The following is an 18,573-nucleotide window of genomic DNA, read 5'->3' as shown; positions in this document are numbered from 1 at the left end:
ACCCTCATCAGTCCGTTCTCCAGCAAGTTTACTAATGTGTTAACTCAAATTTTTTCCTCAAGCTATTTCTATTCAGGATTTGTATCATAACTGTCTAAAGAGAAAATTGGTTTAAAGGTCATTTTTATGAAATTTTTTATGGAAATTAAGATACTTTCAAGTTTTAAAATGAAACATATTATTACAAAAATTTATTACAAATCCCTATGGGTTCAGAAATAAATATCTCTGCCAAAACCATACTGCAAAGTGCAAGGACCAGTGGAAGGATCCTGGTTCTGGCCCCAGCTCCCCGGACCTGCAGGAAATGTACTTCACAAGCAGTGAAGCAGGTCTGCAGGTATCTGTCTTTCTCTCCCCCTCTGTCTTCCCCTGCTATCTCCATTTCTCTCTGTCCTATCCAACAACAACAACATCAATAACTACAACAATGTTAAACAAGGGCAACTAAAAAGGGAAAATAAATTAATTCATTTAAAAACACCATACTACTGATAGAGTCTAAGGTCGAGGGTCAGGAAAGGGTTTTCCCCCCACTTCATTTTTCTCTATTTCCTAGATTTTGGATTACATATGTATGTAGTTTTATTCAAATGTATAAGTTATACTAAAGTGTATGTATCATTTAAATAAGCAAAGTATGTATACTCTTGTTCTCTTCAGATTGTATAAATCTTTTGCCTCTTAAGTGAGCAAAGTATCATAATATTTTAAATTATAAAAAAGTAAAGGCTGCCGGGAGTCGGGCTGTAGCGCAGCAGGTTAAGCGCAAGTGGCGCAAAGCACAAGGACCAGCATAAGGATCCCTGTTCGAACCCCGCCTCCCCACCTGCAGGGGAGTCGCTTCACAGGCGGTGAAGCAGATCTCCAGGTGTCTATCTCTCCTCCTCTCTCCATTTCTCTCTGTCGTATCCAACAACGACAACAACAATAATAACTACAACAATAAAACAACAATGGCAACAAAAGGGAATAAATAAATAAAATAAATATAAAAAATAAAAATAAATGCTGCCACTGTCTGGGAGATTGTGCAGTGGATAAAGCTTTGGGGTTCTTAGGTGTGAGGTCTCAAGATTGATCTCCGGCATCAGATGTGTCAGAGTGATGCTGCAGTTCTCCTTCTTCCTCTCCCCTATCTCTCTCATTAATAAATAAATCTTTACAAACAAAAGTAAAACCTGAATGGGGTTGAAAGAGAATTTTGGAGTTGGAAGCCCAAAATAGCCATGTTTTTGAGTTATTTGCAGTAAACCTTGTAGCATTTTAGGAAAAGTGGGCTGCATAACAGTAAGCATTATAATAACTGTCACAAGTCACTTTGATTTAGATATCTTAGTTTTCCCTACTTTTGGCCTTTCCACTTTCCCTACGCTTGTTTTAGCCTTCCGTAGTGTAAGTGACAGTGCAAATAATATATTTATCCCTTGCCTGCGATGGTCTCAGATTGCAGAGGAGCATCAGTAGGTAGACTTGAAGATAGGAATTTGCATTTAAAAACCACTACTTCTTAGCAAACCCCTTCTGGCACACACACAGAGAGCCTAAACATTCAAGTTATTTCTTATTCACAGCGGAGTATATTTTCTGTATGTCCTGAGATTTTTACTTGGTCAAGAATAATGAAAAAACATTTTTAATATAAAGAAACCTTTTAAAAAGTTTTTTTTTCTTTTTGCTTGGTAAGAAAGAAAGAAATGGAGATGGAAAGGGGAGATAGAGTGGCAAAAGAAAGTGAGACACATTAAGATACTGTTTCACTGCTTGTGAAGCTTCCACCTGCAAGTGGGGATCAGGGGCTTGAACCTTGGTCCTCTCACACTATAACATGTGCACTCACAAAGTGACCTTTACAAAAATATGAATATATTGATGTATTTTAGTACGCCAGAGTTTCATACTTACACCAGAGTTTCATACTTACATAATTCTACTGTTGTCAACAGTTGTTTTCTCCTTTTAAATTTAAAAATGAAAAAATGGGGTCCAGGAGGTGGTGTAACCAGTGGAGTGCACATGTTACAATGCACAAGGACTAAGGTTCAAGCCCAAGATACAACCAGCTGAGGAGAAGCTTCACAAATGGTGAGGTAGCACTGCAGGTGTCTCTCTTTGTCTCCCCTTCTAGATCTTCTGTTCCCTCTCAATTTCTATCCAGGAAATAATAAATGAATAAAATATACAGGGGGCCAGCAGTGGTGCATCTGGTTAAGCACACAAATTACAGTGCATAAGGAACCAGGTTCAAGCCCTTGGTCCTAAGCTGCAGGGGGTAGGGGAAGCTTCACAAGTGGTAAAGCAAGGCTGTAGGTGGTTCTCTGTCTCTCTCCTGTTCTATCTCCCCCTCCCCTCCCTATTTCTCTGTCTCTGTCCGATAATAACTAAATATATTAATATATATAAATGAAAATTGACTTTAAAATTTTTTAAAAATGAAATAGAAAAAGTGGGATAAAGAGCATGTGAGAAACATCACAGTACCTGCCATCATGCCTGGTGCTCCCATGTTGTGTTAGGGCTCAACACCAGGTCTGCAAGCATGGTGATGTGATGTGCACTCTATTGGGGGAGCAAGCTCTGGACCCCTTCGTTTATTTATTTTTATGGATAGAGCACCACTCAGAACTTCTGTATGCTGGGGATCAATCTTGGGGCCTTATGCATGTGCAGTATGCAATTTACCAATAAGCTACCTCTCAGTTCAATGCTTATGATTTTGAGATAGAGACCTAAGCATAGATCTACCATCCACTGAACTTGGCTTGCTGTGTCTGTGTTGCTGTTCAGTGGTGCCAGGAATCAACCCGAGGGACTCCCATATGTAAGGCATGTGCAGAATGACTCTTCGAACAGTTGTTAAGTTATTCTACTAAATAAATCTTATCCGCAGTGTCCTGACAGGTGGTGCAGTGCATAAGACATTGGACTCTCAAGCATGAAGTTCTGAGTTTAATCTCTGGCATTCCATAGGTCACAGTGATGCTCTAGTTCTTCCCTCACACCTTCTCATTAATAAATAAATCATTTTTTTTCCTTTCCATTTTGTAGCCCTTGTTGTTTTATCATTATTATGGTTATTATTATTGTTATTGATGTCATTGTGGATAGGACAGACAGAACTCGAGAGAGGAGGGGAAAATAGAGGGTGAGAGAAAGATAAGACATCTGCAAACCTTATTCACCACTTATGAAGAGACAACCTGCAGGTGGGGAGCCACGAACTCAACCCTGGTTCCTTGCACCAATCCTTGTGATTTGCACCACCTGCACTCAACCTCCTGCACTACCACCTGACCCCCACCTTTCTTTTTTTCTTTTATTTAAATGTACATATATACCTGCATTCTTCTGGTATTTTGCTGTCGACACGTCTTTCTCTATAATCTTCTGGTAAAGCCTATCTCGAAGCACATGCAGAGCGATTTCTTTGTTTTTTTTTTATCTGGGAGCGTCCTTGCTGGCATTCAACTACAAGCCCTGGAAAATTACCAAGACCAAAGACAGATGGGAGTTCCCACAAGGCAAACAAAACAGAACCAAGATATTTACGACAAGCAAACATGAATCAGGAAATTACTACAAAAGGTTAAGAACATTTTAGATTTAACAGGCTTTAGAAATGATACCTAAGGGAGCCAGAAGGTAGCACAGTGGGCTAAGCCCACATGGCACAAAGAGCAAGGACCGTTTAGGATCCTACTTCAAGCCCCCTGCTCCCCACCTGCAGTGGAGTCACTTCACAGGTAGTAAAGCAGGTCTGCAGGTGTCTCTCTGTCTCTATTCCTCTCTATCTCCCCCTTCTCTCTCAATTTCTCTTTGTCGCTATCCAATAACAACAAAAAAAAAAAGAAAGAAAAGAAATGATACATAGATTGCTATATGGAAAACTGGAAATTGTTCTGCAAATACAAACTATTGTATTTAATGTGGAATGTAAAACATTAATTCCCCAATAAAGAAATTAAAAAGAAAAAGAGAGAAATAAAGGAAGAAATGATACCTAGCTTAAGATGTAATAACTGTTGACTCACCTGTAAAGAAGGAAGCTTCACAGTCAGTTAAGCAGTGCTGTTGGTGTCTTTCTCTCTACCTCCCCCTACGATCTCAGTTTCTCTGTCTTTATTCAATAAACAAGTAAAGTAAAATAAATCTTGAAAAAATACTTGTAAATGGTTGCTCTGATACTGATATCTTGAGGTGTTTCCTATATGAAGGCTGAATGTAGCAACACCTATTGATGAGGATGATTCTTTCTCCAAGTTCTGCCTCCCAATCCCACCCCAGCACATTCATTTACTTTCAAAGATCAACATACAACAGGGTATTGTGACCCAAATGTAGATACACACGTTGTCTGTCTCAAGGAGAACTAAGTCAGCTTGACCCACTTCAATCATCAATACAGAGATGTTGAAAATAACATGTTTATATAGAGAGACCAATGCAAAGAAGCTACCCAGTGTCTTAAAAAAAATTATAGTGACTGTTCTTTCCTTTGCCTTGGTTCTAAATTTGTTGAATTTGGATTTTAAATGGGCCTGGCCTACTGTTGAGTCCAGTTACCCACCTAAATATAGGCGCAGGTTGTCTGTTTCTTAAAAAGAAAACATAGCATAGCATGTGGCTGGGGGTCTGATCCTCCACACTGCAAGTGAAAACACAGGCAGGCAATGGGCGGGACTCCTTGCATAGAGGAGCAGTGCTTTGCATGTCTCCCTCTCTTAAAGGATACAGAATGGAGACTGGCAGGGAGGCCTCTCAGCTGTCCCATGCAGGTGCAAGGTTCTGGGTGGGATTGATCCCCAGGCACAATATTTGAGAAAAAAATTTAAAAAGACTTTGTATTATTTAAAATATGTACAGTTAAGAGAACAATATTACCATGATTTTATTCAAAAAAGCCAATCTGCAGTCCTGGAGGCTGGCAGAGTGGTTGGAGTTTTGGACTCAAGCATGAGGTCCTGAATTCTACCTCCAGCATCACATGTTCCAGACTGATGCTATAGTGTTTTTCCTCTCTCTCTCTCTCTCTCTCTCCTCCCTTTCTCCCTCACTGATTAATAAATCTTTTAAAAGAGCTTCAGCATATGTAGAACCAGAGTTCAGACAGACCTGGGATCCCACACATACAAATCCAGATCTCTTGCCACTGAACCGCCTCCCAGGTTGCATTAACTGGCTCTTTAAAAGATTATAATTATTTATATGTGTGTACATATATTTTATAATCCTTTTTTTGAAAAAAATATGGTATGCCTCATGAATCTGTGTGTAATCCTTGAGCAGGGGCCATGCTAATCTATGTATCATGCCAATTTTAGTATATGTACTACGGAAGCTAGGACTATATTATAATCTTATTTAAAAAGTGTTAAGAGATGGAGACAGTTGGAGTCAGGCAGTGGCACAGCGGGTTAAGCGCACATGGTGCAAAGCTCATGGACCAGAGGAAAGATCGCGGTTCTAGCCCCTGGCTCCCCACCTGCCCGGGAGTCCCTTCACAGGTGGTGAAGCAGGTCTGCAGGTGTCTGTCTTTCTCTCCCACTCTATGTCTTCCCCTCTTCTCTCCATTTCTCTCTGTCCTATCCAACAACAACAACATTAATCACCACACAATGTTAAGCAACAAGGGCAACAAAATGGAAAAATAAATAAAAATAAAAAAGAGTGGAAAAGAATAGACAAGAAAAAAAAAAGAAAGGAAGACAATGAGACCTTGGTGACAACAACAACAACAAAAATAAAATAACCTATTTATACTTTAGAATTGCAGAATGGCTAGGGCAATGGCTCTGTACGAATTAAGTCCTGAATTCAATCCCCAGATTTGCATGTGCCATATTCATGCTCTGCTTCTCTTTTTTGTATTAATAAATAACATTTTTCCTTTTTTTAATTTCATTTTTTTAATTTCATTTTTTTTAAAAAAACCGCAGTTCCTACCCAGCTCCAAGATCGGCTGCTGCCTGGCTCTGTGGGGCTCCTAGTGCAGCTCCCACCAGCCAGCATCCTGGCTGCCCCATTGTGTGACTAGGCAGACTGCAGTCTCCCCAGGACTGTCCCCACAGACACAAGAACCCCAGGCGACCCCTGCCCACCCCCCACCACACACGGAGCCCTGCCAGGCCCAGGCCACCGGGACGAGGGGGGTTGGGGGTGGGTGTTGGCAGTGCCCTCCAGGACCAGCAGGTTGCAAAGTGCCAGACCTTCAGCCCAGACCCAATCCACAGCCCGGGCCCAGGGCTCAACAAGGGTTGGAGCCAGCTGGAACCCCTCTGAAATGCATGTCTCTTCTGAGAGAGACAGAGGCAGAGAAAACACTCCAGTTCTATTAGTGCGAGGAGACCCCCAACCTGGACCCGCACCCCGTGCCCCAGCCTCCTTCACCCTAATTTGGGAGCTTGGCTCGCCATGTTTCCCCAGACCAAACTCGAAGTTCAGGATTCCAAACAGCCGTACCCCGAGGACCTCGTCGTGGGCCACACCGAGAGGAAGGACAGCGGGTGCACATTTCAGGTGGGCGGACACATGGAAAGTTTTCTGGACCTGGCTGCCCCTGAAGCCAGGTCGGTGGGTTCCGGGGTCCCCTCCTGCCAGGGCGCTTGGGGTGGGCGGGAGGCGCACTGCCTGGACTCCAGCTGCACTGGCGGGTCCTCACCCTCGGGGCACTTGGTGCCACCAGTACTGACACGCTGGGTGAGGCCCAGGGACCTAGGACCCCTCTCCCAGGAGGAAGGAAAGGGAAGGCCGGCTGCCCAGACTCTCCAGCGGGGTCCCTACGCTCACGCTCACGGAAGCCAAAAGCAGCACGATCTGGGGGCGCACAGCCACCCTTCCAGGGTGTCCCTGCCAGGGGTGCGGGGTCTGGGGGCTCGCGGACACCTCCCCTGGGTGCGCCCCTGCCGGGGGTGTGCATGGCTCCATCTCGGGGAGTGCCCTGCTCAAGGCCGCTGGGTGCTGGAGGTTTGGGGGGGTGCGCAGCCACCTCTAAGGGGTGCGCCTGTCCCGGGGTACTGGGTCCGGGGGTGCTGGCCCCTCTGCGGCTGTACCCCGACTTTGCCCCTCACCCCACCCAGCACCTTCGCAGGTGGGCACAACAACCCAGCCTTCAAGGGCACAGGAACCAGGGGCCACTTACTTGGAATTGGAGGAATCTCACTAGATGGGCTCCAGCACTATGGACCTGGCCACTGGCTGCTGTCTGGCACAGCACCTTGGGGAGTCCCCAGCAGTACTTCCACACAGGGACTCTGCACAGTTCTTGCTGGGCGCTCTGGGCCCAGGGCCCAGGCCCCAGCACTGGGGCCTATGGGTGCGACACAACACGGCATGGCTCAATGCTGCCTGGGGGTGATGCGATGCTATGCTACTCAATGTGACAGGGGGCGACAGGGTCTCAGGGCGCGGGCCTCAGGGCTCCATGGTGCTGCTGTGGATGCAGCTGGGACAAAGGGAAGAAGAGAAGAATGGAAGACAGGGTGAGAGAAAGATAGACACCTGCAGACCTGCTTCACTGCCTATCTTTCTCTCCCCCTCTGTCTTCCCCTCCTCTCTCCATTTTTCTCTGTCCTATCCAACTACAAGGACATCAATAACAACAATAATAACTACAACAATAAAACAACAAGGGTAACAAAAGGGAAATAAATATTTTAAAAATTAAAAAATAAAAATATTTTTATTATCTTTGTTTATTGGATAGTAACAGAAGAAATCAAAAAGGAAATGGGAAGTAAAGAGGGAGAAGAGAGAGAAAGAGAGAGAGAGAGAGAGAAACCTGCAGCACTGCTTCACCATTCACAAATCTTTTCCTCTGCAGGTGTGGTGGGGACTCAAATCCAAAATAAATTTTAAGAATCTAACTCAACTCATTTTGTGTTGATGGTGTTAGGGTTTAGAGACAGACTTAAGTTTGAATAAAATCTAGAGACAGGATGTAAAGTTCAAAATCTCAGAGCCAGAAAAAGAAATAGGGCTTTGCCCAGACCCATCCCTGCTACCTGCACGATGAGACTGCATGAGAGGAGGACAAAGCAGTAGGAATATAATGTCCCTTTGGAATATATATCCCTTGGAATATAATATCCCTTTGGAATATATATCCCTTTGGAATACAACTAAAATAGGCCTACCAAGGAGGTGACTATAACTTAATTTGGGTTAAAAATAGAGTAGAAAAAAAGGGAAAAAAAATTTTTTTCTTTTAAATTATTATTCCCAAAGCGAACCTCCTCCCCCTCACCCCCCCCATAACCAATCCCGGGGGACCACCTCCTAGCAGGCTCCTCTGCTGAGCTTCTTTCTTTACCAAGATTCCTGTCCCACCAGGGAGTACCATTCATTCTAAGTCTATTCCCTTCTGAAACCTCTGGCCTTTTTTCTTTCTAAGTAGCCACCCCTCCCCCACATAGATAATTAAATAATAAAAAATAAACAAATAAAAAACTCTTTCCTTTAACTGCTCTTTTATTACTGTTCTTTTTCTTGTCTTTTTCTTTTCTCTCTCTCTCTATCTTTTTTTTGTGGCTTCCAAAGCCACAGGCCCCATCCCCTACATCACCAAACAGTGTGCTTTCACTGAATTCACTGATACACGTTTGGGAATTATTTTTGGGATGAAATCTGACTCAGAGTGGACTCTCACTATGAGTATCTCTGATCAACTTCCCTTCCTCCTTTAGCTACCACTAGAATATACAGTGGATAATAGATTTGTATAATTGTCTATCCCAGCTATCCTTGTCTAGTCCTGAGGTTTTTATTATTATTATTTTTCTTCTTCTTTCTTAACAATCAGCTACCTCTGCTCACGAGGTTTGAGGTAATCTGGGACAGGGTGTTTTTTTACCCTTATCTATTTTATTATTAATATTATGTAAAGGCATATATCTCCCCCCCTTTAGGTTGATCAGAATTAACTCTTAGGGTATCTTTCATTGCTAGGGTAGTGGGCATCTTATCTATTGTGGGAGGAACTTGTCTCATTACTCCTACCTCCTCTACAGACTCTCGCCTTCCTTCTCCTAGCTAATTAAAAAAATTAAATTAAAAATAAAGTAATCAAAAAAAACTTTCCTTTCACTGCTCTTTAATTACAGCTCTTTTTTATCTTTTATCTTTTCTCTCTCTCTTGTTTCTTTTTTTATCTTGTCATACACTTCTTCCTTCCTTCTTCTTTGCCTTTATGAATTTGTGAATTATTTCGGGGAAGAAATCTGACTCAGAGTGGACTCTCTATGTGTCTATCTCTGCTCTAGTTCCCTTTCCCCTCTTGTTACCCCTAGAATATACAGTGGATAGTAGATTTGCATAACTGTCTATTCTTGTTATCCCTTTTTTTTTACTCTTTCTTCTTCACTGGGATTTGGTTACTATTTTTTCACAGACTGGAGATATTGTTTGGCTAACTGGTAGTGATTAAACTGCTTCAATACTTGCTACAGTTGCTATTGTAATTCCTGAGGTTGGTGAGTGCAATTGTCATAAAGGTATTTAGTACAGTGTTAATTGTACTGAAGACACAACAAAAGAGGAATAACAGAGCATAAAAAAAGAAACACATTAAAAATGGGTAGATCAAAAACAAATAAAACTGCTACTCCAATGAATGAAGACAAGAGCCCAGAAGAAACTACAAATCAGCCAGAAGTAACCATAGATAAGAAAAGGATACAAGCAATAATAAACTTATTAATGACATAAATGAAAACAACTTTGGAGGAAAGGAATGGCACTATTCGGAAAACAAGTTGAGACCCCCAAGGAAAATACTGATTATCTTGAGGCAATTAGAGAACTGAAACCTCAAATAGCTCTAATGAAGAAAAAAGCTGAGGCAAGGGAAAGCAGACTAACAGAAGCAGAAAACAGAATTAGTCAGACAGAGGATAAGTTAGAGAAAACTAAGAAAGAGGTGAAAGAGCTCAAAAAGAGACTGAGAGACACTGGAAACAACAACAGAGACATATGGGATGATCTCAAAAGAAGTAACATTCGTTTAATTGGCCTGCCAGAGGAAGAAAGAGAGGAAGGGGAAGCAAACATTCTAGAGGAAATAATAGAAGAAAACTTCCCAGACCTGAATAACAGAAAGGACATCGAGATTCAAGAGGCCCAGAGAGTTCCAAACAGATACAACCCAGACCTGAAGACACTAAGACACATCATAGTCACTATGAGAATAAGTAAGGATAAACAAAGGATCCTAAAGGCTGCAAGAGAGAAACAAAAAGTCACATACAGGGGAAATGCCATAAGATTATCTGCAGACTTCTCCAATCAAACTCTAAAAGCCAGAAGAGAATGGCAAGATATCTATCGAGCCCTGAATGAAAAAGGGGTTCAACCAAGGATAATATATCCTGCTAGACTTTCATTCAAACTAGATGAGGGATCAAAACCTTCTTAGACAAACAACAGTTAAAGGAGGCAACCATCACCAAGCCGGCCCTGAAAGAGGTTCTAAAAGACCTCTTATAAACAAGAACATCACTATAAATACTTGCAATATATCAGAGCAAACAAAAATTTTTATTTGAACAATGGCACTACAATACATTAAATCCATAATATCAATAAATGTCAATGGTTTAAATTCACCCATCAAAAGGCACAGAGTGGGGGGATGGATCAGAAAGCATAACCCAACCATATGCTGCTTGCAAGAATCACATCCGTCGCAACAAGATAAACACAGACTTAAAGTGAAAGGATGGAAAACTATCATACAGGCTAACGGACTACAAAAAAGGGCAGGAACAGCCATTCTCATCTCAGACACTATAGATTTTAGGTTAAAAAAAGTAAGAAAAGATAGGCAAGGACATTACATAATGATTAGAGGATCAATCAGCCAAGAAGACATAACAATTATTAACATCTATGTACCCAGTGAGGGGCCATCTAAATATGTCAAGTGTTTACTGAAAGAATTTCAATAATACATCAATAATAATACAGTAATAGTGGGAGACTTCAATACCCCACTCTCACACTTAGACAGATCAACAAAGCAGAGAACCAACAAAGATACAAGAGAATTGAATGAAGAGATAGACAGACTAGACCTCTTGGACATTTTCAGAGTCCTTCACCCCAAAAAACTGGCATACACCTTCTTTTCAAATCCACATAATACATACTCAAGGATAGACCACATATTAGGCCACAAAGACAGGATCAATAAATTCAAGAGCATCAAAATCATGCCACGTATCTTTCAGACCACAGTGGAGTAAAACTAACATTTAACAACAAACCGAAGATTATTAAAAGTCACAGAAGTTGGAAACTAAACAACATTCTCCTTAAAACTTTCAGGAAACAGTTAGTACCCATACTTCTTAAGCTTTTCCATAAGATTGAAGAAACAGGTATACTCCCTTCCACCTTCTATGAAGCCAACATCACCCTGATACCAAAAGCTGATAGGGACAGAACAAAAAAGGAAAACTACAGGCCAATATCTCTGATGAACATAGATGCCAAAATATTAAACAAGATCTTTGCTAAGATTTGCTAATGAGCTGAACTTGGATGGGAAAGGATGGGAAATTGAAAACCATAGTAAATATTAAAAAGAAATGTTTCTGAGTGGAGCCAGACATGTTCATTCCTACTAGAACCTGGTTTAAAAATGACAAGCTGAGAGCGGACCCCAGAGAGCTCTGAGCAGCCCCAGCGCCACCGCCTCCTAGTTACCATCACACCCTGGGAGGAGCTGCAGCTGCAGCAGCTGGCCCCAGTCACCATCATGGCAACCATGAGCAGAGTGGCCTAGACCCAGCAGCCGCAGGCCGCCCCCGCCCTCAGCACCACCGACACCAAGCCTGGTGCCATGGGTAGTGGCACAGGGAGCGGCTGCCCAGGCAGCCTCATATCGGTGGCGCCTGCTGGCAGGGACAAGAAGATCAAGGCAATGAAGGTTATGGGAACAGTAAAATGGTCAATGTAAGGAGCAGATATGGTTTCAACAACAGGAATGAGCTGAAGACCTTAAGTGCTTGCTTTTTGCCCCTTGACCAGATAACCAGAACTATCTGCATTATCTATGCAGCAAGGGGGTTTTTATTATTTTTAACTAAAGATGTCTCTTTTTGGTAATGTCAAACATGTTTTTTTTTTTTTTTTTTTTTTTTTAAAGGCCTGGTTTTTCTCAATACACCTTTAAAGGTTTTTAAATTGTTTCATATCTGGTCAAGTTGAGATTTTTAAGAACCTCATTTTGAATTTGTAATAAAAGTTTACAACTTGATTTTTTTCAAAAAAAAAAGGCAACAAGCTGCAAGCATCTGTTAATAAAGGTCTTAAATAAAAAAAAATGACAAGCCATCTTCTGTTTCCCAAGGAGAAGACTGCAAAAGAGACCTTGGTTTTACATTTTTACTAAATTTGCCATATAAACATTTAATTATATATGGTTGAATTAATTTAAAAATCTACTTTAATCTTAAATATGCTAAGTATAGAAACTAAAAATCATGTATTAATAATCACAATATGAATCCCAAAGTATGTGTTTTCACATTTATTGAAAATATTTTATTAAAGATGTCCAGAGGGGAGTCAGCACCATAGCAGTCTAACAAAAACCAAACAATGCATATATAACATTCCTGACTTCCATTGATGCTACAAAACAATAGCAATTAAAAAGTTATAGCACTGTAACAAAACCAATTTATAGACCAACAAAACAAAATTGAAATTCCATAAATAAACCCCTATGTGTGTACTATTAAAGGACTAAAACCTTTTCAGTGGGGGAAAAGAAGGCCTCTTCAATAGCTGATACTGGGTAGTCAATTGCAGAAAAATGAATGTGCACCAGCCTTTAACACCATATGCCAAATTAACTCAAAATGGACCAAAGACCTTGTTGTTAGAACTGAGACTAAAAAATATAGAGAAGAAAACATTGGTGAAACACATCCACAATTTAACATCAGGCTCTATATGGAGACTCATCACACTATGGGTAAGCAAAACTAAAATAAGGTTAAATTACTGGGACTATATCAAATTTAACAGCTTCTTCACATTAAAAGAAAACTTCACACACACATACACACACACACACACACACACACACACACACACAAAGGTAACCCGGAAATTGGGAGAAGATACCTGGATGTCACAAAACTGACAAGAGACTGATCACAAATGACAATAAATCAATCATATGACTCAACAATAACAACAAAACAATTAAACCCATTATTAAATCACTAATAAAAATAGGGGAAAAAAGCAATGTTCCTCCCTCACCAATTGTATAGAGAACATGTTTTCTTTAGTATTTTTGTTAAGCTAGCTAAGCTAAACTCTTTTCTAAATATACTACAGAATGAATGTGGAGCTTCAGAAAGTTACTAAGAAGGTAGCTAGCAGATAGTGTTCTTCTGTGTTTTTATAGATTTTTTTCTCTTGCTTTCTTTAAATTAGTGATTTAATAATGATTAAGAAGATTGTGGGATAAGAGGAGTACAATCCCATACAATTCCAGTCACCAGAGTTCCCTATACACTCCCCTCCACTGGAAGGTTCCCTAATCCTTATCCCTCTGGGAGAATGGACAAAAGATTTCTTCTTTTTGCCTCCAGGCTTATAGCTGGGGCTTGGTGCCTGCACTACAGTCCACTGCTCCTGGAGGTCATTATTTCCCATTCTTTTGTCCTAGTTGTTACTGCTGTGGTTATTGTTGCCATTGCTATTGCTGTTGGATAGGACAGAGAGAAACAGAGAGGACAGGAAGACAGAGACTGAAAAGGAGAGCAACACCTACAGTCCTGCTTCACCACTTGTGAAGTGACCCCCCCCACAGGTGGGGATCCAGGGGTTCCAACCAGGATCCTTAGGCCAGTCTTTGCGCCTTGTGCTGTGTACACATAATCCACTGCACTACCGCCAGGCCCTGAATTTGCTTTATATTTATATAAATCTTATATATATATACATATATGTATAACACTTGTTAATTATTTACAAGATGCCTTCAAATTCTTCGATTAAATTTTTATTTATTCATTTATCCTTTTGTTGCCCTTGTTGTTTCAAGTTCTTAATAATAACTGACCCTATTATTAATATTCTCAAATGTGTACAAAGAGAGGAAAGGCTACGTAACTAAGAAAGACTACTAACCTCAGTCCAGAAACATTTTTTTCATTCTGGGACTATATCACTTCACATCTAGACCATCCCCAAACAGCAGTGTTGTTTCCTCTGATGTCTGCACATTGGCTTCCATATAGTGTCTACAAGGATATGTACACTGAATTGTTACTGTTTACCTGTTTGCTACAGATTTAAAGATTCTTTTAACTTCTTTTTTAAAAATATTTATTCCCTTTTGTTGCCCTTGTTTAATTGTTGTAGTTACTATTGTTGTTGTTATTGTTGCCCTTGTTGGATAGGACAGAGAAATAGAGAGAGGAGGGAAAAACAGAGAGGGGAGAGAAAGATAGACACCTGCAGACCTATTTCACAGCCCGTGAAGCAACTCCACTGTAGGTGGGGAGTTGGGGGCTCAAACCGGGATCCTTAGGCCAGTCCTTGTGCTTTGTGCCATGTGTGCTAAACCCACTGGGCTACCGCCCAACTCCAAGATATTTTAAATGTGCGTTTTAAAAATATATATGTTTTTTATTTTCCCTTTTTTGCCCTGGTTCATTTTTATTGTTGCAGTTATTACTGTAATTATTGATGTCGTCATTGTTAAAAAGGACAGAGAGAAATGGACAGAGGAGGGGAAGACAGCGGGGGTGGGGATAAAGATAGACACCTGCAGACCTGCTGCACCATCTGTGAAGGACTCCCCTGCAGGTGGGGAACCTGGGGCTCGAACAGGGATCCTTAGGCCGGTCCTTGTGCTTAGTGCCACCTGCGTTTAACCTGCTGCACTACCGCCCAGCTCCTCCAGATTCTTTTAACTTTTTTCTCTCAACATCATTGTTTATTTATTTATTTATTTTTTACGTTCTGTGTTTTGTTTTCCTCACCAGGGTTATTTCTGGGTATTGGTGCCTGCACAAGGAATCTATCATATTTTACATATTAATTTGCTTTTGTTACAAAAGGCTTGCTTATAAAATCCTGCGCCTGGTAGCGCCTCGATTAGCAACCACCCCTAAGAAAGCCTGGCGCGCTAGCTGGCACTTGGAGAGCAGGGCATCAGCCACCCCCTGTTGGCGCACACCTTCCCCCCACCCCAGCAGCTGCAGCCGAGGCCACCCTACACCAGTGACCCCACACCTCTCCTTTCCCGCGGGTCCCAGAGAGCGTCACCACAGGGAATTGACCAGGGAGGTTGGGGGGATGCAATGTGCTGCCACCGCCACCGCCACCGCCACCACCACCGCAGCTGCCCCTCCGGCGCCAGAACCCGAGTCCCAGTCAGCATGTAGCCCTCTTGCTGGTCAGCCCCTCCATGGGTCTCCGGGCTACTGGGCTCACAGGGCCGAGGAGGGACCGTCGCACCTCCGCGGCACCCCACTAGGCGCCCTCCATGTGTTAGGGTCCGGTAATCCACAGAAATTACCAAGAGACCAGAGCGATGTAAAATCAACAGTCTTTATTAGCTGGCGCCAGGGACGAACACCCTGAGCCACCACGCAGTGGTGGTCAGAAATGCTTGACCCCCTCTATAGTTTCTATTGAGATTATATAGGGTTTAGGGCAGGGGGGCTACGTGACAAGCATCGTGTTAGTTTAGTTAAAAAAAAGTGTTCCCAAGCCATAGCAGGAGGAAGCAGGGGGGTAGGGGTTGCGACTTTTGGTTATCTTCCCTTCTGCCTGGTCAGCAGGATGTTGCAGGTTGGGGAGTTGCCTTTCTTAAGCAGGACATGCTGCGGTGGGTAGGAAGCTAAGTCATCAAGCAGACGCTGTGCTGTGCTCCTACTCATTTGTGAACCTTCAGATCCTACCAGTATGGTACACATCTGACTGACTGATCCAATGAGCCTTAGAATACAGGTGGCTTTACACTACTGAGAAAATATTAATAAGCCTATGAATACCTATTTGGCACATACCAGTCACCAGAGTTTTGATGTACCTTTCTAAGTCAGAATCTACAGAAAGTCTAAGAGTTGAGTGAAATCAACTTCAGTGTCAGCAAGAGCAGCTCTGCCAATTACATGAACACAATCTGTAATTAGCTAGTGGTCACATTTCTTCAGTGTCTGATTGGTTAAAAACATATCTCGTGCTGCAATTTCAACTGTTAATTTGAATGATAGTGATAATAGCTGTATCACAAGATTAAAGTCAGGACCACCTTACTGACTGGACAGTGGCAATCATAATAAAAACCATACTTTAATATTAGTTAAAGAGTAAAGGCCAGGCCAGGCGGTACTTCACCAGGTTAAGCGCACATAGTACAAAGTGCAAGGACCTGCACAAGGTTCCCAGTTCAAGCCCCTGGCTCCCCTCCTGCAGGGGGGGGGTCACTGCACTTCACAATCAGCTAGTCTGCAGGTGTCTATCTTTCTCTCTTCCTCTCTATCTCCCCCTGCTCTCTCAATTTCTCTCTGTCCTGTCTAATAACAGAAAAAATGCCTGCAGGAGCAGTGGATCCATGGTGCAGGCACTGAGCCCCAGCAACAACACTGGAGGCAAAAAAAAAAGTAAGAGACAAATGAAACATAAATGCAAATAGTATATAAATACACGTATTAATCATCTCCAGGGATGAGTTTTAAATTGAAAATGTATTTTAAGATGAGACATTGTATATTCCTAAAATTACCACTCATTGTAAAAACAGCATGTAAGCATACCCATATACTTGCAAGGAAGACCTTAAAACTAGAAAATAGAGAGCTAGGCGGTAGCAGTGCAGTGGGTTAAGCACACATGGTATGAAATGCAAGGACCTGCGTAAGGACCCCAGTTCAAGCCCCTAGCTCCCCACTTATAGGGGAGTTGCTTCACAGTCAGGGAAGTAGGTCTTCAGGTATCTGTCTTTCTCTCCCCCTATCTTCCCCTCCTTTCTTGACTTCTCTCTGTCCTGTGCAGCAGCAACAACAATAGCAATGGCAACAATAAAAATACCAACAACAAGGGCATCAACAAAGGCAGCAAAAATGGGGGAAATGGTTTCCAGAAGCAGTGGATTCATAGCGCAGGCACCGAGCCCCAGCAATAACCCTGGATATATATATCCACATATATTCAAGGTGGGAGAAATAGACAATTTTAGGATGCAGGAACGATTTGGGAGCAATCCAAAGATGTCATCGTGGGCAGTGAAAGAAATCTTGTTGTGTAAGCTCTCTAGAAAGAGTATCTCATTCATACGGGCACAAGGAAGCCTCTCAAAACCAGACTCACAGTAACACCTGAGGCAGCATTCCTTTATTAATTATCTGAGTGCTGAAGACAAGGCAGTTCAAGTCAGAAAGCAGCAGATACATAGACTCCGGTTTCCTAAATAACCTGTAGGTGAAATCACTGGGGCTCCCGGGGGTGGGGGGTGTTTAGAAGAGCTGAGTTCTATGGACTGCAAAGACTAGAGACAAAAGTGGTAAATAACCTGAGGTCAAACTCATGCAGTTGAATGAGAAGATAACTGCATCTGTACTGTTGGTAAAATGTCTTCTCTCTGGGGGTCGGGTGGTGGTGCAGTGGGTTAAGCACAGGTGGCGCAAAGTGCAAGGACCAGCATAAAGATCCCAGTTCGAGCCCCCGGCTCCCCATCTGCAGGGGAGTCCCCCTTTCTGTCTTCCCCTCCTCTCTCCATTTCTCTCTTTCCTGTCCAACAATGAACAACATCAACAATGGTAATAATAATAACCACAATGAGGCTACAACAACAAGGACAACAAAAAAGTGGGAAAAAAATGGCCTCCAGGAGTGGTGGATTCATGGTGCAGGCACCAAACCCAGCAATAACTCTGGAGGAGGGGGAAAAATGTCTTCTCTTTAAAAGAAAGGCAAGGAAACTAGACTCTGATATTTTTTTAATTGTCAAACAATAAAAAAAAAGTGCTAAGTGCCCTCCAGCGGCAGCTCCTCTCTTAGCACTGGGGGAAAAATTTTCCTAAACTGAACAACTTTAGTCTTGGCCAACAGCCAAATAGCCAACAGCCCCAAATTCCACAATTATTTTGATTTTTCATAAGGTGATAAATTCACATACATCTTATAGCTATCTATGGATTTTTGTGCATGTGTGTATGTAACTTATAAGGCAGAAGATAACCCAACCCAACAGCCCCAAACTCCACAATTATTTTGATTTTTCTTATGGTAGAAAATTTACATACATCTTACAGGTAACTGTGGGTTTTTGTGCATGTCTGTATGTAACTTATAAGGCATAAGATACTTCATTTTGAATCTGAGCTATCTCGGGCAAATAATGAGAATGAAGGGTACTATAAATCAAACAAAGTAAGACTACAACTACATCTCAATTATTTTTTAGGTCAAATGATATTTTTCATTTAAAATAATTAAGATCACCTAAGGAAATTTCTATAGCCTCATTATTCTTATCCTTAACACATGTAAAATAAAATCAGAAATAGATCACTTTTTTCATTTAATTACTATTTTTAAAAATCT

The 18,573-nt window shown here is 41.8% G+C and overlaps 1 non-coding gene across 1 annotated transcript; it reads right to left on the bottom strand.

Annotated features, from left to right (window-relative positions):
• Nucleotides 1-5,241: 5,241 nt before the first annotated feature.
• On the bottom strand, nucleotides 5,242-5,345 carry LOC132536154 (U6 spliceosomal RNA). The gene has a single exon (XR_009547823.1). It is a non-coding gene; the product is annotated as a U6 spliceosomal RNA (small nuclear RNA).
• Nucleotides 5,346-18,573: the final 13,228 nt, after the last annotated feature.

The sequence above is a fragment of the Erinaceus europaeus genome (genome assembly GCF_950295315.1).
Source record: "Erinaceus europaeus chromosome 6 unlocalized genomic scaffold, mEriEur2.1 SUPER_6_unloc_21, whole genome shotgun sequence".
NCBI lineage: Eukaryota > Metazoa > Chordata > Mammalia > Eulipotyphla > Erinaceidae > Erinaceus > Erinaceus europaeus.
The sequence above is the reverse complement of the archived record's forward strand: the minus strand, read 5'-3'. Positions and strand labels throughout refer to the sequence as shown.